This window comes from Lissotriton helveticus, chromosome 5_1 (assembly GCF_964261635.1).
Source record: "Lissotriton helveticus chromosome 5_1, aLisHel1.1, whole genome shotgun sequence".
Taxonomy (NCBI): Eukaryota; Metazoa; Chordata; class Amphibia; order Caudata; family Salamandridae; genus Lissotriton; species Lissotriton helveticus.
The window spans coordinates 712,110,091-712,132,460 of NC_136065.1; the positions used below are offsets into that span (position 1 = coordinate 712,110,091).

Sequence of the window (22,370 nt, forward strand, 5' to 3'; positions counted from 1 at the left end):
GCGGGAATTCAAACCTGTGACTGCAGATTCACATACAGACCTCAAAAGCAAGCGATCAAATCATTGAGCCATCTACTTAGCAACTAAACCTGTTTGTTCCTAGATTCAAACTGTTCACATGGCAATATGCATTGTTTTCAAACTCATGACAAGACACAAATTGTGCTTAAAAGTATCCACTTAAAGCCAGATTGTGACAGACAATTGTTTTATTACAAGTCAAGCTTGACTGTCGTAAAATAAATCTGGAAACGGAGTTATAGTCACTATTCACCAGAATAACTATTTTTAATATAGACAGGTTTAAATGCACGTTGCAGCAAACCAATCCGGTCTTGAATTCACATCACTTTTTGAACTTTTAAGTGATCAATCAATATTATTTTCTTATTTCGATCACCACCTCTTCTTTGACCCATTTCAAATCATTTCTTTTTCACAAAATTTCAGCTAAGACGGCAGTAATTATCTTAGGGCCTCATATAGTAATATTCCTAATAAGAAATCGTAAATTGTGACAAATACTGCTTTGCAATTTGTGATTTCTTATTTGGAATATATTACAATGGATTCAGTAAAAAGGATCACAAATTGGGCACAGACTTCTACCGAATCCTTTGGAAATTTGCGAACCAACCAATGTGATAATAAGTTTGTTCACAAAATACTGAATCCAAGTGGGTTGCAATTCGACTAATCAGTAATACAAATGTGGCAGGTTGCAATTCGTGACCCACTATGATTGGTAGAGTCACAGGTGTGGTAGCCTGCTTTTAAATAAAGCAATCTTTTGCTTTGAATGCAGCCCGTTTTCCTAAAAGGAATACAGGATGCATTAAAAAGAATATTATATTTAAGAGTAGTGGTTTTTGCATCTGTTGCCGTTCTGTCATGTTGAGAATGTGCCTAGCATTAATCACATTTTAATTTGAATACCAAGAGCCCGATTCAGATGCGGGTGGGAACATCTCCGACCGCATAGAAATTGCCCGTTCTATTCCATTCTGAACAACCCGTTTTGCTTCTATAATAAAATTAAATTATTCACACCCGGTATTCCAACTGCCCATTCCCAGTTGGGGTGGCTAGTGCTTCCAATTGTCCTGTGTGTATGGAGCAGAAATTGGTGCCTTATTCACATAACTAGTATGTAATATAAGTAACTCAAAACTAAGGCCTGTACTCAACGTCTGCAAACAAAAGTATTCACGGAGGAACTGGACTAATATTGGGTGGTGCAGAAAAGGGCAAACCTGCAAAAATTGTTTAGAGCACAGGCATATGCCTGAACACGCTCACATTTCTAATCACAGCCTACTCCTCTGAACTAGGCTCTGAGTCTGATCCAGGGTACAAGTGAACAATGAAAGTCTATTAACAGTATGAATTAACAACAAGGCACAATCAGAGAATCAACTTCAGATCTGGTCTAGACTTTACCTGCCCTTAAAAGATTGCATTAGTCAACCGCTACAGTTTTATAGAGATGTGTAACTGTAACGTGAGCAATTATGACCCCTTGCCGTCGACTAATTCAATGACTATCACTTTAGCATGTTGAAATTTGAGATCTGTAACCAAGTGCTCTCCGTGTACATTTCAGCATGATGCTCAATGATTCAGATAAGCAACTTTGCACATGTTAAATCATTAAATCCTATGTATCAATTAATACATCCACATACATCAATATAGCCACGTACAAACTCCCTTTTCCACTTGTGTATGTTTGTTGTTTGGGGTGTTTGTGTGAATGTGCGTGTGGGCCTATATATGTGTCAACGTTCATGTAACAGGACCTGTATGTGTGTTTGATTCTTGCATTTACCCATTCAGATGTGTTAATCCATAGGCTTGAGTACAGGTCCCTCCTAATTTCAAAACAGCCAGTAACACAAAGTATTGGCCCTATCATAATTTTGAGCTTCCCAAGAGTACCACATATTCATTTTGTTTAAGGCAATTATCAGGTGAAACTGGCGGAATTTCTGGGAGAAGATATATCAATACCCAAGAGATCGGGTATCATTAATTCTGGGGAGGCAGAGTTACCAGGCCACAAATCGTAGATCTCATAATGAAGTAATGAAGCCCTCTCTCCGAATATATTTTGTGTACATAAATGTGTATCTTGTGTGCATACACTACACTATACCTTGGACAGAAAACAGGGTGTTGTGAAGAAGTGCAGTTCTAGCTAGAGTATGTGAAGTATGCACCCCCCATCACCCGGGCAGATGGTAGTGATGCCTGATACTTTGATTGTATAATACCTACTATGCAACAACGTGTTTGCTCTGAATGTACAAATAGAATGAATGAGCTGGTGTTTTTTGTAGCAGAATAGCTTGCATAGTCATATAACTTTAAAACCTGTCCCTACTAAACAATCACACATGTCCTATCTAGAAGGGCAAGAAACAAAAGATATAAATTGCAACTGTTTCTTTTTTGTGGCCGAGATCTTCTCAACACTGCAACTTGCCCAAAGAAAGGCTAAATATAAACAGGACCTGCTGTGCATTTCTTGGGCCTTTTCACCCTCAGCTTCAGCAGTCACTTCAGTGTAGGCTGAGGGGGTCCCTTCGAGTGTCGGAAAGTGCGGGGGACTCCGTTATGCCCCTGTCTTTACCCATTCTGAATCAACCAGATGTTTATGAGCTAGACTGAATTATATAAATTGGTGATATAGTCATAGGAATATTGTAGCTATAGAGTACGCCAGGACACTCTTGAGTATTTGTGCGCGGTTTAAATCCACTATACCATAACATAACGTAACAATTCAATTCAATTCAATTCAAATCTTTATTCGGTTTAAAAAACCTTGTAAGATACAAACATACAATCATAATACATCATGTAACAATATAAACTCATCATAATACATAATGAAACAATAGCAGCGGGTAGAATATCCAAACATTTCATATCAACACATTTCATTTGCATAAATACCTAAAATTCGGTTCATTTTCCAAGCCATCCATTTGATTGACTAGCTCGTGGTTGGCCCCTCCAGTATACAGAACACTAAATTATTCGAATTTAATAAAAAATAATTTAACTGTTTTGTTAAAAAGAGAATACACATCAGGACAGTAAGCAACAACATATAGCAGCTGACTAATAACATGGAAACGTAATAAGGTAGCCTATTTCATTAGGTTTTTAAGTTTTTAGGTTTTTCACCCTCCTAATCAGAGCTACACACAGGAGAAAATGGCTTAGGCTGAACACAATCGTTTGTGCAGTGTCACCCTTAAAAATTCTAAGTCCAACCTTAATTTGTCTGAAGCCTAGCCTTTTACAGATTGGCTTGAGCCATTTTTTCCTGGCTCTTAGATAAGCTGGGCATATAAATAAAACATGGGACTCATCCTCTTTCAACCCCATCTCGCATAGCTCACATATATCAGAGCCAGCGACCCCGGCCAACCCCTTATTACAAGTCCAGCTGGTTGTTCTCTCTTTTAATTGTAGAATACCATACCGGAACTTTAGATATACACTTTTGGCAAGTGGGGGATAAATTTCATCCATAAGGGGCTCTAAATACATAGTCATTTTAATCTCGAAGAATTTCGAAGTTAGAGTCCCTATTCTGGGGTTTAATAACACTGAGTCTCTAATGTAATCCCAGTACCTTTGCTTCAGAATCTTTTTTGAACTATTAGTGAGGGAATCAGGGTCAAACCAGAAGTCACTTAGCCCTAATTTTTCAAACCATTTCTTGACGTACTCTAACCATGGCAAATACATGTATTCCTTATGGCCAATATCTCTTTTAAAGCTTCTCTATAATCTGTCAGCTCCTCAACGGACCATAGACGGATCCAATAAAGGAGCGGACGAAGAGAAGCATAGTCATCTGTACGCCTAAAATTAAGGTCCCATAATACTGGTGTCAGTGGTGTTGACCCTGGAATCCCTAAAAGTTGCCTAATAAACGAATTTTCCCTCACTCGAAAAGTATCCTTTGAGGCATAGGCCCAAAGGTCCGCACCATAAAGTGAGGATGATTGTGCTTTATATTTGAATAGTTCAATAGCTGGTGAGACCGCTTTAAAATGGCTATTCTTATGCCTCTTTAAAATCGGACACTGATTTTGGGTCAGCCTTAGTTTTGAGTTCTCCAATTGCGTCTTCCATGTGATATGACGGTCTAAAATGATGCCCAGGTATTTAAAATTTGGGACCTCATCAATAAGTTCATTATTTATCTTAAAGACCTTATTGAAACCTTTATGAGGGTTGATTGTCATGATTTTTGTTTTAGAGGAATTAATTTCCAATCCCTTGTCATGACAATACAAACTAAAAGTATTTAAAAGGTTTTGGAGTCCCCTGGGTGTCTGGGAAATTAAAATCGTGTCGTCTGCAAACAACAGTGCCGGAACGGCTTGCCCGCTCAATTTGGGAGAGTCATGCTCGCAGCCCAAAAGAGTTTCGGGGATGTCATTAACGTACAAAGAGAATAAGGTAGGTGCCATTACACACCCCTGCCTTACCCCTTTTGCTATTTTTATTTTCTCGCTAACTTCACCATTAGGTCCCCATCTAACTCGTGCATAATTATTCTCATGAAGTCTAATTAAAATTTGAAGGATATTTGCAGGGACACCCATCTTACTTAATGTCTTCCATAGGGCTTCCCTTGGGACCATGTCAAAAGCTGCCTTCAAATCTACAAATGCCACGTAAATATGGGAACTTCTTATAATCGTGTATTTCCAGACTAAACATAAAAATCTAAAAACCTGGTCTATAGTGCTTATCTTTGATCTAAAACCTGCCTGATATTTAGTAAAAATAGAGTGTTCTTCAATCCAAGAGGTAAGCCGACCCAGAACTTGTCGGGCAAAAACTTTTTGCAGCACGTCAATTAGGCTGATAGGCCGATAATGAGAAGGGTTTGACCTATCCCCCTTTTTGAACAGTGTCACAATCTCCGCCCCCTTCCAGGTTTCTGGGACAGGAGCTCCACAAATAATCTCATTAGATAGTAAATTAATGTAAGGAGCCCAAATATAATTTTCATGTTTCCATAAATCACCTGGTATTTTATCAGGGCCTGGAGCTTTCCCTGTCTTAACTGCCTTGATTGCTAAAATTGTTTCTGACAAAGAGAAGACAAGAGATGTATCATGGGCTACAAGGGGAGGCTGTAGGCCATCCCAACTTTCAATCACGCTTTGACCTTCACAAGAATAAAGCGAAGAAAAATGCTCAACCCATGTTTTCTCTTCTAAAAATTTGTCTTTACATTCCGTAGCCCCCCTAGTACCTCTAGCAATGAGGCTCCAGAAGGAAGTCTGGTCTCTGCACTTGCATGCATCCAACAAATCTGACCAAACCCTTTCATCCCACTCTTTTTTGGCCATTTGCAGGATTCTTTTATACTGAGCTCTCTTAGTTCTCACCATATCCGCTGAGTCCCCCCTAACTGCTTTGATTAGATCTGATTTGGCTTTCCGGCATGTCTGGTTATACCAAGTAATCCCGGCTTGTTTACCTTTTTGGGCGTTTTGTGGTCTCTTTACCGCCCTACTCAAGATCTCGCCAAGTTGGTTGATTAAACATTCATGGGATCTTACCAAAAGCGGTCTTTGAATAACAATGCTATTCCCTAAGAGAGCAGACATGTGCCTCACAAATACATTGTAGATTTGGCTAATAGTTTTTTTGTTACCTAATACCACTGGCCATTTCAGGGATCTACGATTATTTGCCACTAGAGGATCCTGAGACAAGGGTACTGTGTTACTAACCCTTTTATCAGGGGTTATAAAAATCTGGATCTGTACAGATAAAATCAGGGGATAATGGTCACTCTCTGTACGATCATCCACCATTAAATCGATAATCATAGGCCATATGTTTACAGAAACCAGCAAATAATCTAAATGGCTATAGGTCACCCCTCTAGTGAATGTTGGTTTACTGGGGGAGTCTGAAGGCAACCGCCCATTACAGGCACGTAGGCCCGATTCTAGGGTTAAATTCAATAGTTGTAAAGCACTCACTGTACAGGGTGCTTTATGATTTGTATCAACTAGAGGAATGTTGTTGGCACCGTCCTCATCCTTGTAGATGTCTTCTAGACCTATAATAGGTTCAAACCCTCTATTGAAGTCACCTCCTATAATTACTCTTGCATTTTGATCAAACCCTGTCACAATATTACTCAAGTGGGTTACAACAGATGATTCTATACATGATCGATGTGGTCTACTATAGATATTGATCATGTAAATGCTGCAGCCCATAGTATTTTTTAGCTCAAGCAATAACAGGTCAGGGTTCTTTGTATCAATTTGCTTGAAAGACAGGCCTCTTGTAATTTTTACCCAAATTGTTAGGCCACCAGAAGGTCTTCCCCCGTTTGTATTTACTGCGGGGATAAAAAAGGATCTATAATTGACCTTATAGAAGTTCTCAAGCCCCCAGGTTTCCTGAAACATAATTATATCCCCACTGGTCAGATAGTCGTGCCAGGCCGGATCTGAAAGATTCTTCTTCAGGCCCGCAATATTCCAACTGATGATGTTAATTAAATCCGAAACCCCTGGTTCCATTGTTACCATCTGCGAAATTGTTGGTACATTAACATCTAAATGTAATGTTTGCACCATTGAATCTGCAGAATGCATTGGCTGATGGGGGTTTTCAGCAAATGCAATCTGTTTTGGTGTAACTGCAGGGGACAGACCAGGGTGTATATGATTTACATCACATGGCTTTATCAAAATCCCACCATCAAGTCAATCGCAATCAGATAGACCAGCTAGAGCGTCAAACCTATTAGAAGTGCTAACTCCCCAGTTATAAGATGGAGCCCCAAAACCCCAACCATTTGTAGGTGCATTCCATCTAGGTGTAGGTGTGGTAGGGAACGGTGGGTTCAGATAAGTACCCGGCCATCCTCCATTATAATTACCGTTACCTACGCATGCTGGGGTATTAGGGTACAATAGACGCTGTTGCATACCTGGCCATCCTCCATTGTAACCAACGGAACCTAGAATCCCACAATTGTTTGGTGGTATACCAAGTCCTTGTCTACCCATTAAATTCGGATTTTGTCCTGGGGTAATGTGACGGGGAATATTATGTTGGTTAACATGCCATAGGCCAGTCCTGTCTATAGAGACATGGTTTGTGTCACACATTTTAGGTCCCCCATCCCATCCATTTTCTCTCGCTATCCAAGCTGGTTTCAAGGGCTTACAATTGTTGACTTTTTGCAAATCATTATAAAAGAATTCCAAGGTAAGGGGAATTATGGAACTACTTCTTTTTTGTGGTGGTAGTATATTGGATAGAATGTCAGGAAGAACGGATGGAGTTGTGAAAGTTAATATCACACAATCGCCCTTCCATTTCTTTTGTTTTTTGCCTATCCATCCAACCCTCCTTGCCATTTTGATTTCGTTGGCCAGCCGTTGTTCCCCCCCCTGTGCTATCCGCAGATTTTTTGACAGCCAGTATAATGCCTTACTTGTTAGCGATGAGGCTGACTCAATTTGACCCGGTGTTAAGATGGGTGTATTAGCTAGCACTAACACTAGTGGTGATGCTTCAACTACAAATTGTGTGGAGTTATCTTCTATCGCCAGAGGCAATACATCATGTGATGGCTCAACAAGTTGGACAGGGGGGGCTTCTAGTGGCAAATCATGAATATTTTGGCTGGTTTGTGGGCATTCTAAAGGAGTTGGCCCTGATGGCGTAGTATCTGATGTTGACCCAGATTCATTATCTTCCTTTGAGCAATCATGGCCGTTATTAACATTACTTAAAACATTTCCTATGGCATCTGATAATACATTTTGAGTACCTCCCAATTTCTTTATCTCTGCAGAAAGTTTATCAATCTTGCTAATAAGTGGTTTGATAATTGTCTGAATTTTAATTTCTAACAGCTCCGCTATTCGTGAGAATAGGTCCTCGTCCATTATTTCCCTCGAATTGTTCGAATTGTTCTCCTCATTATTCTGATGGGTACTTTGTGGATTTTGCTGAAGTATAGCCTTACTTTTTCCTGAGCGTGGCCCTCCACGTTTATTTTGTAATCTGCGACAGGCTCTAACTGCCCTTGCAGACTGCTTCGCAGGAACTTCATCCACCACTTCCTCTTTTTCATCATTATCTACAACCTCAATGACAACCTGTGCCTCTGACTCATTATCCACATGTTGTTCAATGTCCGACGCATTCGTTGTACTGATATCAATACCAACATTTAATGAGGGAGCAGGTTCAAGTACATCACTGTTAAAGTCCAATAGCAGGGACTCGTTTGACTGTGAGGATGTAGGTGGGCTTAGAGAATGGAGAACATTTTTTAGGCATTATTATGCACAATGTGTGATAGTTCTACACCCGCAACCCAATAAAAAAACAAGGTATTGGTTCCAATAATTAAAACAAGCAATTCTTACGTCAATGCCTTGTGTAAATCTCCAATGGGCTTATTTCCAGGTTCAAAGAGATGTATTATCTGCTGACCGCTTTGCAGAAAGGAAATGGTCCCTGGAGCACAAGTGTAAGGTTTAGAGGAATGGCCTAGCCTGGCCTCCTAGTGCCGATGAGGGCCGTAGAGGGCCCGCCCTTTGCCCGGGCTTAGCTCCGGGTGTCCCGCTCGCGTCCCGCGACGCGGGGGTCTCGGGGCTTTGTGTGCGCCTCCTTCGCGCTCTCCCCGCCTTCGTCGTCAGTTGCTCAGCGCCGCCGCGTGGCCTGCCGGGATTAGTAGTCCCCGGAGCGGCGGCGCGGTAATTTGACCCTTCGTGACTCCTGGCGGCGGCGGCAAGACCCTGGTTCCACTCTGCAAGACTCTTGGCGGTGGCGGCAAAAAGTAAGTGTCCTCCCCCGCTCTGCCGGGGTCTCGGGGCTTTATGTGCGCCTCCTTCGCGCTCTCCCCGCCTTCGTCGTCAGTTGCTCAGCGCCGCCGCGTGGCCTGCCGGGATTAGTAGTCCCCGGAGCGGCGGCGCGGTAATTTGACCCTTCGTGACTCCTGGCGGCGGCGGCAAGACCCTGGTTCCACTCTGCAAGACTCTTGGCGGTGGCGGCAAAAAGTAAGTGTCCTCCCCCGCTCTGCCGGGGTCTCGGGGCTTTATGTGCGCCTCCTTCGCGCTCTCCCCGCCTTCGTCGTCAGTTGCTCAGCGCCGCCGCGTGGCCTGCCGGGATTAGTAGTCCCCGGAGCGGCGGCGCGGTAATTTGACCCTTCGTGACTCCTGGCGGCGGCGGCAAGACCCTGGTTCCACTCTGCAAGACTCTTGGCGGTGGCGGCAAAAAGTAAGTGTCCTCCCCCGCTCTGCCGGGGTCTCGGGGCTTTATGTGCGCCTCCTTCGCGCTCTCCCCGCCTTCGTCGTCAGTTGCTCAGCGCCGCCGCGTGGCCTGCCGGGATTAGTAGTCCCCGGAGCGGCGGCGCGGTAATTTGACCCTTCGTGACTCCTGGCGGCGGCGGCAAGACCCTGGTTCCACTCTGCAAGACTCTTGGCGGTGGCGGCAAAAAGTAAGTGTCCTCGTAACATAACATAACAGTAGAAATATCTATCCTCTGTCCTAAAGGATTTCTAGACAAGCAGTTCCAATATTTGTAAGGGTATATATCATATCATATCTTTGAGATGTACAATGAATATAGGGCAGTTGGATACCCAACTCTGGATTTGCAAATGGATATGTTAGCCCTAATAAAGAAGACAGAAAAGTCCCCTGTGGACTACACCTCATATAGACATATATAAATGTGTACTATTCTGGAGAAGTTATTAGCTAACAGACTTTACACATGCATCAGCACACCAGTATATCCAGACTAATCAGGCTTTATGCTGGGTAGGGCGAGAAGGCATAGCCTTAGGATTCTGATTTGGACCCTAGAATGTATTTGCTTGGTGAAAGATGTAACCTTTGTTGCTGGATGCCAAAAATGTGTTTGACTAGAATAAATGGTGCTTTCGGTTTACGATCATTAGCAGGATGGATTTTCACCTCAGCTTCAATGTCTGGGTAAGTGGCTCTACGCGGCACCAGTGGTATGTGGTAGGGCCACTATTTCCTTTTATTTGCCTTAATATCTGAGCTCTGGCATGCTGGATTAGAGGGATGCCTTAATTGGGTGTTTGAAATGAGGTAACAGTAGATAATCCACAATTGAACTCTATATTGGCGAGACACCACGGTATTTGACATATATGGCGGAAACCATTAAAACAATCTTATAGATATCTGTATCTAGGGCAATTTCTCTGGTATCAAGCAGTGGTATATCGAAACGTGAGGGCCCCCCCCCTCCAAAGTACAGGGAGGGGTCCCCCACACTCTTGACCTAGTCAGGCGCTCTCAGAGCATGGACCTGCTGCCGGTGGCCCAACCTGCGCTGCGAGGGCTAATAGTATACCATGGTTTCTAGATAAATTGGTCAAAATCAACCCTTTACCTACTCACACCTTGGGCCCCAGTGTCTAATTTCCATTGTCTGCTACATATACACAAAACAAGGTTTTAGTATTTAGGGATGTATATGACTTGGGATGCAGGGGAATGTTAGAGTGTATTGAGGGATGTTCTAGAGCCACTCGGGCCTCATGTCTCACATTTATAAGAACTTCTACTGTATTTGGTGGGTGGGGAGGCGTTCTATAAAACATTGTCCTTGCCTAGATTTTTATGCATCTTACAAATCATGCTATTCTAGGTGCAGCAAACCTTCTTCCTAAAGATAAACAACTCACTATTTTGGGATGGGCACCCCCATGGATATCACTGGCCAAATGTAGTATTTGTTGGGGGGATAGTAGAATATTCTCTCTTTATGATGAATACGATCTGAAAACTGAGTAGTACGCCACAAGGCCCGGGGGATACCATATAATAATATACAGCTGTAACACTTCTTGTGCATAGTGGAAGCCCATTCAAAATGTGGTGTTGCCTAGACAAGCAGTCATTTGTATGAGGAGCCCCTCTCTAGTTCAACTATACCCTGAAAGAAATAACATCACTACATGGATTTTGAAGAGGGGATACAATAGGAATGTCAGAAGCAGGTGATATATGGGATACAAATGGGATCAAATGTATCAGTAGCTTACCTACAAAAATGCCTTGGATCAATTCTAGGCCTTTAAATATATACAAAGTGAAACATGCTGTAGGTTGCTGTAAGGGGTTAATGGAAAACATCTATGAATATTTACCAATGGATAGGGGTGACTGTTGATACAACCCCTGAAGCAAAAGGCAATCTTGCAAATAAACAAGACAATATTTGTGAGAAAATTCTCCTTTTTGCAGGGTCATCCCCATTTTGTAACTGAAATATACTGTTGGTTTTTAGAATCTGCACACAGGGGCACTGCTGTCCAGTGACCAGTTTATCTACCCTGACCCCACAACACATGGAAATTAATCCCTGACTGGCACATTTAGCTCTCCTAGCACTCCATAGTATGTGAAGTAGAAAATGCATTCATTGTATGGAAAATTAAAGTCACTTAAGGACTGCAGAAATCATTGCGCCACCCACTAGTGTGACAAGAAAAACCCCTTTTAAATATTAGTAGTCCCCCCTAATTACGATTTGTAGCACATAAGGTCGGGTGAAAGGAATTTAAAAGTAGGACATGTAGAAAAACGATGTTAACATTTCTTAAAGTGACAAGGCCATAAAAATGTTTTCTTCGTGGCAAGCATAGCAGTCCTATGTAGAAAATCAGAGTACAGATTAAAATACAAATACTGCATCTCTGGAATGGGCCAAGCTAGAATTTTTTTTAAACTATTACCTTTATTGGTTATTAAAAACCCAATGCAACAGTGAAGTTGGAGTTTTAATAAACATTAGGGAAAAGTAACTTTTAGAAACTTTCCTGCTTGAACTGTGAGAAGGATAATTAGAATTACCCTCTGTCTACTCCAAGCCTTCACTCACCCCGGGAAAGGTTTGAAAGGTGTGAAATTCCTACCAGGAACACACTGGCAGACCTGAATGAGCAGAGATAGTCTCCTGAGCTTAATGTAGTATGGGGGGCAGGGGCTGTGGAAATTATGCTGACACTACACTGTCAGATTCTGCATGACAGGTCTGTAGAGTCACATGTAACATTTTGAGTCACTTGAACGGGAGAAAGCAGGATGCCAGTGCACTATTTTTGCATCGCCTGTCTGGTTATTAAAAGACCCTGGTTTGCGCTACCAGACGTAAGTCTCTAGGTTTGTTGTGGGTACAGTGCCTGCTTCAAAATGGATTTTAGTGTTAAATGTGGGAGAACATTAGTATTATAGTACAATCTCCAGTCACAGCCCTTGCCTCAGAGCCCAAATTTAAAGAGGCCGAAGACCTTCACAATTTGGATTTACTCTGACACATTACATTTTGGCCTGTTTGCAGCAAAACAAAGAATAACCACTGCAAAAATGGGTAGGCCAGGGTGCCTTTACTTTATTGGTTAGTGAGGAACTAGGAACGACGCTGGTGTCTCCCACCTACAGGCTGGTGAACGCTTCAAAGGTGGACCCCCAGCTAGCCTTTCTCAGAACACTGTTCAACGTGCAAAGGATACCAGGCGAACTGAGCCTTTTGCACTTGGCATTCGTGACCTGTGAGAGGACCTGAGGAGTTTGGATCCCTTTCCACTTGAAATCCAAGGACAGAAAGACCTCAAGGATCATGAGGCTGATCCTCTGGGTGGCTCCAGGAACATAAAAAAGCTGAAGTGGACATTCCTGTTTGAAGCATCTCAGCTGACCAGTGACAATTAAACCTAGGCTGGACTTTGTTGTTGCCCTCTCCCTGACTCCCTGGAAATCTCTAAGTGCTCCCCCTAAGGTCATGGAGGCTTTGGAAGTGTACTAATGTGTTTGTTTGGACACCAACCAGGCTTGGGAATATTTACAAAACATGTTCTCTATGGCTTCAAGAGAACTGACCATAAGAAGTATCTGACCAGAAGTTCCTCTGCATTAGACTGAACATCAGGTTGCCCTGCATGGATAAGAGCTTTTGCTCAGAACAATAAAAATGTTTCTTTTCGGATTGGGTCTTAGAAGCTTTTCTGAACTTCCCTACTTCCTGGCAGGCCAAACTACTTGATGTATACATACTGTGCTCGACTGAAGTCGTCATCACACTGAGCCAGGTCCTGGTGTACAGGAGTTTTGTAGTTTTGGTGTTATTTTGCTTATTTTTTTTCTTCTATTTTTGTAATTTTGAGTGGTACTTTTATTGCGTTTTTTTTCTTTTTACTGTTTTGGTACTTTTAACTAGACATACAAAAATAGTGATTTTTTTTACTTGTGGTGGACAACAATCTGCTCTAATAAACCACATTTTCACAAGAATCATTACTTGCCCAGGTAAAAAGTCATTAGAGACGGATAAATATGAGGTGGAGTAGGGGGGAGCGAGATGACATGGACTGTGAGGAGGAAAATGAAGCCTGAAAAGCAGGCTCCAATAAGTACAGCTCAAATTCTTACAGTAAATCTAATATACCTGCTTACAACTCACTTTGTCCAGCCTCATACAGAAAGACCTATGACCAAAGGGCTAACATATGGTATGACGCTGTTCTACACTTGGTTGCAGCATTTTGGCACGAGGAAGAAGACCATCTATCAGTGGTATTAGCAATAACAGGTAGAACGGGATGCAAGACTTATGTAGCTAGGTGTATGGGGTTTTCATCCACCACTGAAATACATAAAGCTCCTTTGTGACACTGGCGGTGGTGATGTGCGACATTGCCAGGCTATAAGAATTAGGCCAACCCCCATGTTTCAAGATTGGAGCAGCTATATGCATTATTGCATGGTGACAGAGGGAAGAATACAGAAGAACGCCCTAAGCAAACATATAACATGGTTTGCATTTTCCCCTTCCTATAATCTTTCACTGAATCATATTATCTCAGCCTTGGACCATGGATTCAGGAATGGATGCCATTTAATCTGTCAAATTTAATCAATCTCTAGACTGCTTACCCTGTAATGACGGTTACCAAATCCATTCAAAATTCCTAAATGGTTTTATTCCCATTTTTTTAACCAGTTTTAAGAACATTAGTTTGTGTTCTCTCGTTTCATACACAAATAAAGTCTATTTTGTAGGAGATTTTAAGGATTATAATTTCCTCACTGAGTATCTTTGGATAAAAGAAGTCTCATCTTTCTACTCAGGGGTTGACTTCCTTTCACCTTGGGGCAAACAGTTGGGCTGGAAAAGAACACTTCTTACTAGTCCAAACATCTTCTCCTTTTTAGGTCAAACCCTACCAGACAGTGGAGTGTTCTGGTTTGCTAATGATGCCTTGGGGACATTTTAGAAGCTTCCCTGGGAATGCATTCTGCCCATTGTGGTTTGCAATTCACTTTGCTTGCTTTCTATTTCCTGGCTTTATGTGTTTTAGGCTGGCCAGTTTGAGTTCATCCTTCCTGTAGACCATAACCTTTTTACTGTATTCTTCCACGCATGCTTGCTTATCTTGTCACATTTGCTGCGTATTCAAAGACCAAAGTCAAATGGCATGCTCTGTATTCCAAGGGTGCTTTGTGTTTACTTTTCTTCCCTAACTTCAAAGTGAGAGGATTAGTGTGACAATCTTGCTGAGAAAGGAACATCTTTTTGTAGCACATAATAACATTTAAATGACTGTAAATGAACTGTGCAGATATTTCAGAATTTGGAAAGCACTAATGAAGCTATTGTTTTTGTAATTATGAATTGTGATGAGATCAAATATTTTAATATGATCAAAACAACTTTCTTCACTAGGTGATGACATTTCCACACATTTTTGTTTGTGCTTTCTATACTTTTATCCGTAACACTGTATGTCTGCAAATGTGATGGCACTTTCAATTAAAAATGTGCTGTTCATAATGGCAGACAACACATTTTCTATGCTACCACACCATGCATACTCCACACTATGCCACTCCACTCTACAAGACTCTATACGCCACTCCATCCTATGCCACTCCACTCTACGACACTCCATGACATTCTACTCCACGTCACTCCACTCTATGCCACTTCACTCTACGACATGCCACTCCATTCTAGGAGACTCCACTTTATGCCCCTTCAATCTAGGACACTCAATAACATGCCACTCTGCGGCACACCACTACACTCTATGCCACTCCGCTTTACTCTAGACACTCCCTCAATGCCACTCTATGACACGCCCACCACTATACGCTGCTCCACTCTATGCTGCTCCACGTTAAGAAATAACAGTCAATGCCACTCCACTCTATAAAACTTTACTCCACTCCATGGCACTCCACTTTACTCCCCGCCACTCTACAGGCCTAAAAAAATCCTAAAAATGTTACTAGACCTGCAGGTCTGGTGACTTAAATAATCTACTCAACCTAATTAGAATGCCATAGACCCATAAACTGGTTTCAAATTATGTGATCCTGGGCAAGTATTTTAATTCACTGAAACACCTTTTCTTCTTTATCATATATGAGTGCACCTTCAAATTCATGAGTTCAGCATCGCTGCTGTACAGAAAACTCTTGTTTTATTTAATAAACGAAACATTAGCTCCATATAGATTACAAATCTAGCCACATATAGAATACACATGACTGCTTAGTTGCCTCTTAGTTCGTTAACAGCATGGTCATCAGGGCAGAGGCAGGAATGTTTCCAAATCATGTTTAAAAACTTTCACTTTTAATAAATACATAACGAAAGCATAAAGTAGCAGCACACTGTCATTTGCAATCAGCAGATTTTATATTGAAATGTCCTCAGAATTTGTCACTTACATGTAGTTTTAAAACTATATAGTGTACAATGTTTTGAAATACAGTTTCTGCAAATATTTGTCATTTGCACATCACCAAGTTAGGTGTTCTGGTTTGTTTTGCTCCTATTTAAATCTTTCTTCGCATCACACTTCTGAATGACAAAAAATATTCTATCAAAATTCCTCATATATTTTGAAATACTTGTATCATTCATTTACAAGTTGTTTAATGTGTTAGAGAATAAAAACTGAAATTTGACATCTTTTTGTTTCATGATTCTTGTCAGCACACTTGACAAAAAGCATTAACTGTAATAAGAGAAAGAAAAGTAAAAATCATCTTCCAGGAACAGATAAGCAACAATTAGTAAAAAGTCAAACTGACATTTGACCTCTGTCCTTGAGCAGTCAAATGTTCCAAGATAGACAAGATTTAAAGGTGTCTTAAATGCTCATTCACTTTCTGAATGACAGAACACCTGTTTCTTTCAGCTTAAGTTTACTTGCCAGCACGGTGGCTGGCTAAAAATAGCTCAACCTGATAAACTCTCACTTGCAATTGTGAGTGATTTTTTTAGGCCTGCTCTACAACACTCTACTCCTCTCCACTGTTTAACATTCTACTCTACACAACTCCCTCTATGCCACTCCACTCTACAACAAACTACTCTACGGCACTCTACCCAACCCACAACACACTGCTTCACTCTATGCCACTCCACAAGACTCCACTCCACTTCACAACACTCTACTCCTCTCTATGCCACTTCACTTTAGACCACTCTACTCTACAACACTCTACTCCACTCTATGCAATAGCACAACACTCTACTTCTTTCTATGCCACTTCACGTTAGGCCACTCTACTTTACACCACTCTACTCCACTCTATGAAACTCCCTTTACACCACTATACTTCATGCTATGGATTTTTAACAATAGGATGGCTGCTTTTTTTTTGTTTTTTTTAATGATCCAAGAAAGATACGTTCACTTGCAAACACACATGGATTTATTCCTCAGGTAGATAGCTGAAAATCTAAAATGTAAAAACGTAAATGTAAATGTAGTGCTGATATAGCGCACAAATCACCCCCGAAGGGGTCTCAAGGCGCTGTACACATACCGCTGTGGAACCCTTCCTGGCCTTTCCCTGTGAAGTGCCTACTCCTGGGCACCCCCAAGGTGAAGCCAGCCATCCTAGCGCTGTTGGGGCCGTTGTGGAGATTAAGCAAGCTATTGCCCAGAGTTGCATGGTGGGACCCATGATTAGAATAGGCACCGAGTCGAGAATTATCAGGTCCGGTGAAATTGAGCCCAAGACCCGACGAGGCGGGAATTGAACCCTGGTCCTGGGCCAGACCTCTGCATCAGGGTCTTCCGCTCTAACCATTGAGCCACACTTCTCGACAAAGATAGGTAATATGCTTTCACCCTGGACACACTGGAGGCCAAAACTTCTAGTCTACTAAAGCTCTTCACAAAGTGGCAACAACAGAGTTGTACATAATAGTTAGGTTGTGGCCATGGAAACAGATTGATTGGCTCACTTTAAAAATCAAAGAGCATTTGTGGGACTAACAGTAAGTCAGAGGACAATATTAAGACAATAGAAAATATGTATGTATGTAAGGGTATCTTTGTGCTGAGCAGGTGTGTGCGCCTAGGTCTGGCTATGGTAGGTTGGTTAATTGAAAAGCCAGGTTTTCATCTACTTGTGAAATTACAAAAGAAAGGAGGAGGCTGTGATGTGGAGTGGGAGGTGCTTCCATGCTTTAGGAGCAATGTAAGTAAATGCCTGTCCTCCTGATATGGTTCTGAGTCCGCATGGGATGTGTGCCAGAAGGAGTTGTGCAGAGCAGATCTTCCAAGAATAAAGCCATTTGGGTGAGAGTGGAGCAACTGTGGCATAAGCAGGAACAGTCTCATGGCGAAGATTTTACTTAAAATCTTGATATTGTTGATTAGGATGGCTAAGGGCCTGTAAGTTCCAACATCTAGCGCATGGGTACTCACAAACTTTGTGTCCGAGGGACGCACCGGTGGGGGCGGGGTCAGTGGGGAAGGGGGCACGGCTAGAGCAACAAAAAAACTGTGACCATGAGGTTGATCACAGGTCCCTGCAGCGGTCGCCTTCGTCCACTGAGCTACCAGACCCGGCATACACACATCTCTCTCTCTCTGTCTCCCTCCCTTCTCTTTCACCCTCTCCGTCCCTCTCTCTCCCTCTGTCCCTCTGTCTCTCTGTCTCACTCCCTCTCTTCCTCTGTCTCACTCACTCTGCCTGTCTCACTCTCTCTCTGTCTCCCTCTCTCCCTCTGTCTCTCTCTCCCCCCTCCCTCTGTCTCCCTTTCCCTCCCTTGGTCTCCCTCTCCCTCCCTTTCCCTCCAACCCTTGGTCTCCCTCCCTCTCCCCGCCTTTCCCTCCCTCCTTCTCGCTCTCCCTCCCTCTCCCTCTCTTTCCCTCCCTCCTTCCCTTGCTCTCCCTCCCTTTCACTCCCTCCCTCGCTCTCCCTCTGTCTCCCTTCCTTTCCCTCCCTCCTTCTCCCATTCCCTCCTTTTCCCTCCCTTTGTCTCCCTCCCTCTGTCTGCCTCCCTTTCCCTCTGTCGCTCTCCCTCCCTTTCCCTCCCTTTGTCTCCCTCCCTCTGTCTGCCTCGCTTTCCCTCCATCGCTCTCCCTCCCTCGCTCTCCCCCCTCTCTCGCTCTCCCTCCCCTCCATCCCTCTCCCTCCCTCTGTCTCCCTCCCTCTTCCTCCCTCTCCCTATGTCTTCCTCCATCGCTCTCCCTCCCTCGCTCTCCCCCCTCTCTCGCTCTCCCTCCCCTCCATCCCTCTCCCTCCCTCTGTCTCCCTCCCTCTTCCTCCCTCTCCCTATGTCTCCCTCCCTTTCCCTCCCTCCATCTCCCTCTCCTCCCTCTCCCTCCCTCTGCCTCCCTTTCCCTCCCACCATTGCTTTCCCTCCCTCTCTCGCTCTCCCTCCCTCTGTCTCCCTCTCCCTCCCTTTCCCTCCCTCTGTCTCCCTCCCTCTGTCTGCCTCCCTCTCCCTCCCTCGCTTTCACTCCCTCCCTTTCTCTCCTTCGCTCTCCCTCCCTTTCTCTCCCTCCCTTTCCCTCCCTCTCCCTCCCTCTGTCTCCCTCTCCCTCCCACTGTCTCCCTCCCTCTGTCTGCCTCCCTTTCCCTGCCCCTTCCTTTTCGTCGCTCCCTCGCTTTCCTTCCCTCCCTCCGTCTCCCTCCCTCTCTCCCTCCCTCTCCCTCCCTCTGTCTGCCTCCCTTTCCCTCTCTCCCTTGCTCCCCTCCCTCACCCTCCCTTTCCCTCCCTCGCTCTCCCTCCCTTTCCCTCCCTCCCTTGCTCTCCCTCCCTCCCTTTCCGTCCCTCCCTCTTGCTTTCCCTTCCTCTCGCTCTCCCTCCTTCTGTCTCCCTCCCTTTTCCTCCCTCTGTCTTCCTCCCTCTGTCTGACTCCCTTTCCCTCCCTCCCTCTCCCTCCCTTTTACTCCCTCCCTCGCTTTCCCTTCCTCCCTCGCTCCCCGTTGAGCTCCCTCAGTTTCCCTCCCTCCCTCTCCCTCCCTTTCACTCCCTCTCGCTCTCCCTCCCTCTGTCTCCCTTTCCCTCCCTCTCCCTCCCTTTCCCTCCCTCCCTTTCCCTCCCTCCCGCGCTCTCGCCCCCTCGCTCTCCCTCCCTTTCCCTCCTTCCCTTCCTCTCCCTCCCTATTCCTCTCTCTGGCTCTCCCTCCCTCTGTCTCCCTCTCCCTCCCTATGGCTGCCTCCCTTTCCCTCCCTCCCTCTCCCTCGCTTTCCCTCCCTCCCTCGCTTTCCCTCCCTCTGTCACCTCACCCTGCATGTGTGTGCCCGGGCTGTGACAGCTTCCAGGCGCACACACACAGCTGCACCCGAGCACTTCTCAGGTCTTTAAAATACCATTGGCATGTTAATGAGGATTTGTTCACCTCTCAGCGCCCCTGCAGCCTCACTCTGACTATGGCGGGAATCGCCCGGCCCCCACAGAGCAGCAGAGTCTCCGAGTCGCACTCTGGTTGCAGACACTCTTTAAAAAAACAAAACAAAAAAAAAACTCAGGTACGATGTCTGCAAGGTCCGCGGGCTGCCAGGGAAGGCTTGCCGGGCCGCCAGCGGCCCGTACTATGAGTACCCCTGATCTAGCGCATCATGGCCCGGTTTAGAATAAGAGACCAAAAGGGCCTCTTGAATGGAAGGAAATATTTGTCCTTCTCAGTGGGATATGTTATATAACTCTGCCAGCACTGGTGCGGAGCTTAGATTTCTAAATAGGTTTTGGAAAACCTAATAGGGAGCCTGTCTAGTGCTGGAGATTTATATGTAGCAAAGTCTAAGACTGCCCTGCATATCTCCTGCTCTGTTATAAGGCATCCACGTGAATCTAGATGGCCTACCGGTATCCTAGACTCATCCAATCCATCTAAGAACTAAGCCTTACTAGGTTGAAATGTGGTGACCTCCGGACTGTGCAACATTCGGTAGTGAGAGAGGAAAGCAGGGTGTTTTTCTGTTTGTGAACAAACTACAATGCGAGGAACTATGTAGGTAGCAGAGTATTGAGTAGGCCCCTTCAATGTGCATTTTTCCTAAGTCAGTTATGAAATCTATGCTATGAAGTCTTTCAGTTACTAGCACAGGAAGTTCCCGGCTGTCTGTTAACACTTTGGTTTTGTGACAGCTGTAATTGTTTGACGTTCAAGAGCTCAGAGGGATTCCTCAAGTGTAGTGAGTTCCGGTCTTACTGTCTGAGTGACCCCTATCACTGTTTGGATACAGTGCCCCCGTATAACAATCTTAAAAACATCCCATTCAACAAGGCTTGAAGAGGTGAAGCCACATTGTCCACGCAGTGCTGTAATAATGGCTTCACAGGTTTGTTCTCCAAAGACTGGTTCCTCCACTATGTAAAGTCAGAACTGGAGAGGTGTGTCCATTGACATGAGGTGTAAGAGAAGGAAAATATGGACAGAAACAGTTTTGCTGGGATTTTCATCATAAAGGACCAGGATCTGCAGTTGGACAGGTAATGTGGTCTAAGCAAACATGTAAATCATGGTGGGGAATGGAAGGAGTACTCCTTAACAGTTGAATGAAGGGCAATCCAAATGTTCACTTAGGGCTAGTGAGATAATCACTGCCCAAAGAACTCAGTATTATATACACGTGGCGTGTGAGGCAATGAAGAATAGGATCTGCCTAGATGTATGCCTAATATGCAATTGAAATCCAGTCTGATAGTCCATGGGAGATGAGACCAATGAAGAAGTAAATCATTTTGACAAAAACTGTGGTTGCCTCACATTTGATGAGTGCACACTACACACATTGATAAAGGAGTGCTATCTAGAAGGCCCTCCACAAATATATCATGCCCTTCTTCATCCATTACAGTATCTACAGAAAAGTCTATAGAGAGCCTGACTTAAATCAATACCCCTTCTTGCATATTCGAAGCAGTTAGAAGAAAAGCAGACGTTTCTCCAGTGTTTCTGAAATTTGTCTGTTACCATCAACTAAAAACTCAGATTAATACATGAATTACAACTCAAAGTTGAGTTTTCAGGATTGGAAAATTAAATTAACCACCTCATGATCCCAACATGAATGCCTGATTGAAACCTATAAATCCTAGAAAGCCTTCATTACATTCTCCCTTCTGTGAATAGTGATTTTCAAAATTGTGAAACATGAATCACTGCTCACATGCTTCAACAAAGATAGTTTGTAAAAACATGTAATTGGGAATGAAACCATGAAAAAGCCTATTGACGCACAATCCAAATCTCATCCGCCTCCTTCAGAGTTCTCTGGTAATATAGCAGAGACCCGTCAATTAAGCTGTACTCTGTTTCTATAGACTCAGATCTGGCAATGGTTTTCTTTTTTTCAAGCCCAAGATTGTCTTATCAGCATCCACCAGGGGCATCAAGTGAGTTCTCAATCAGTTTCTGACAATCAGTTATGAAAACTTGATAAGGAACTTGTGGTCCTCAAATTGGGAAGATAAAAGTATGAGGAGAGCACCCTAACACTCGCATTCACTTGTTGAGGACCCCTATTCCCTACAACCATTCAATGGATCAAAAATGTGAGGTATTGCCACACTGTTATGCATGTCTACATTTCCTAGCATTTGTTTCTAGTTCCTTTAGACCTGCTGACCTTTATATAGCACTTCTTAATAAATGGAGGGACTTCTGAGTACTGAATTGAGAGGTTCCCCTAACTGTCCTGTTACTGCCGTGCTAAAAGAGCTGTTACAATCAGTTAAGAGGTTCATGATTGAGGGCTGGCGGCAAAGAAATATTTAAATCCATCTTAAATGAGATTGACTAAATCCAGTTCCTGTTTTCCATGGATCTAATTTGTTCTAGCATCAATTATCTGAAGCTGCAACCCAGGTGCCTTCCACCATCACCGACAATACCCATATGATTGCTTTCATATCATGAAACATAGTTGGTCTTAGGCAGAAATTGAAGTCCCCTTTACTGGTATTTTTTTATTTGCTTATTTCAGGAAACCTGGGTATTACCCCCAACTTTTATGCTGAGCTACACCAACTTTAAAATAGAAACTATTGT

At 43.5% G+C, this 22,370-nt stretch overlaps 1 protein-coding gene across 1 annotated transcript in view; it reads right to left on the reverse strand.

Annotated features, from left to right (window-relative positions):
• TLL2 (tolloid like 2) overlaps window positions 1-22,370 on the reverse strand; it is a 2,328,887-nt gene that overhangs the window by 2,504 nt on the left and 2,304,013 nt on the right. The gene's annotated exons all lie outside the window — the stretch shown is intronic.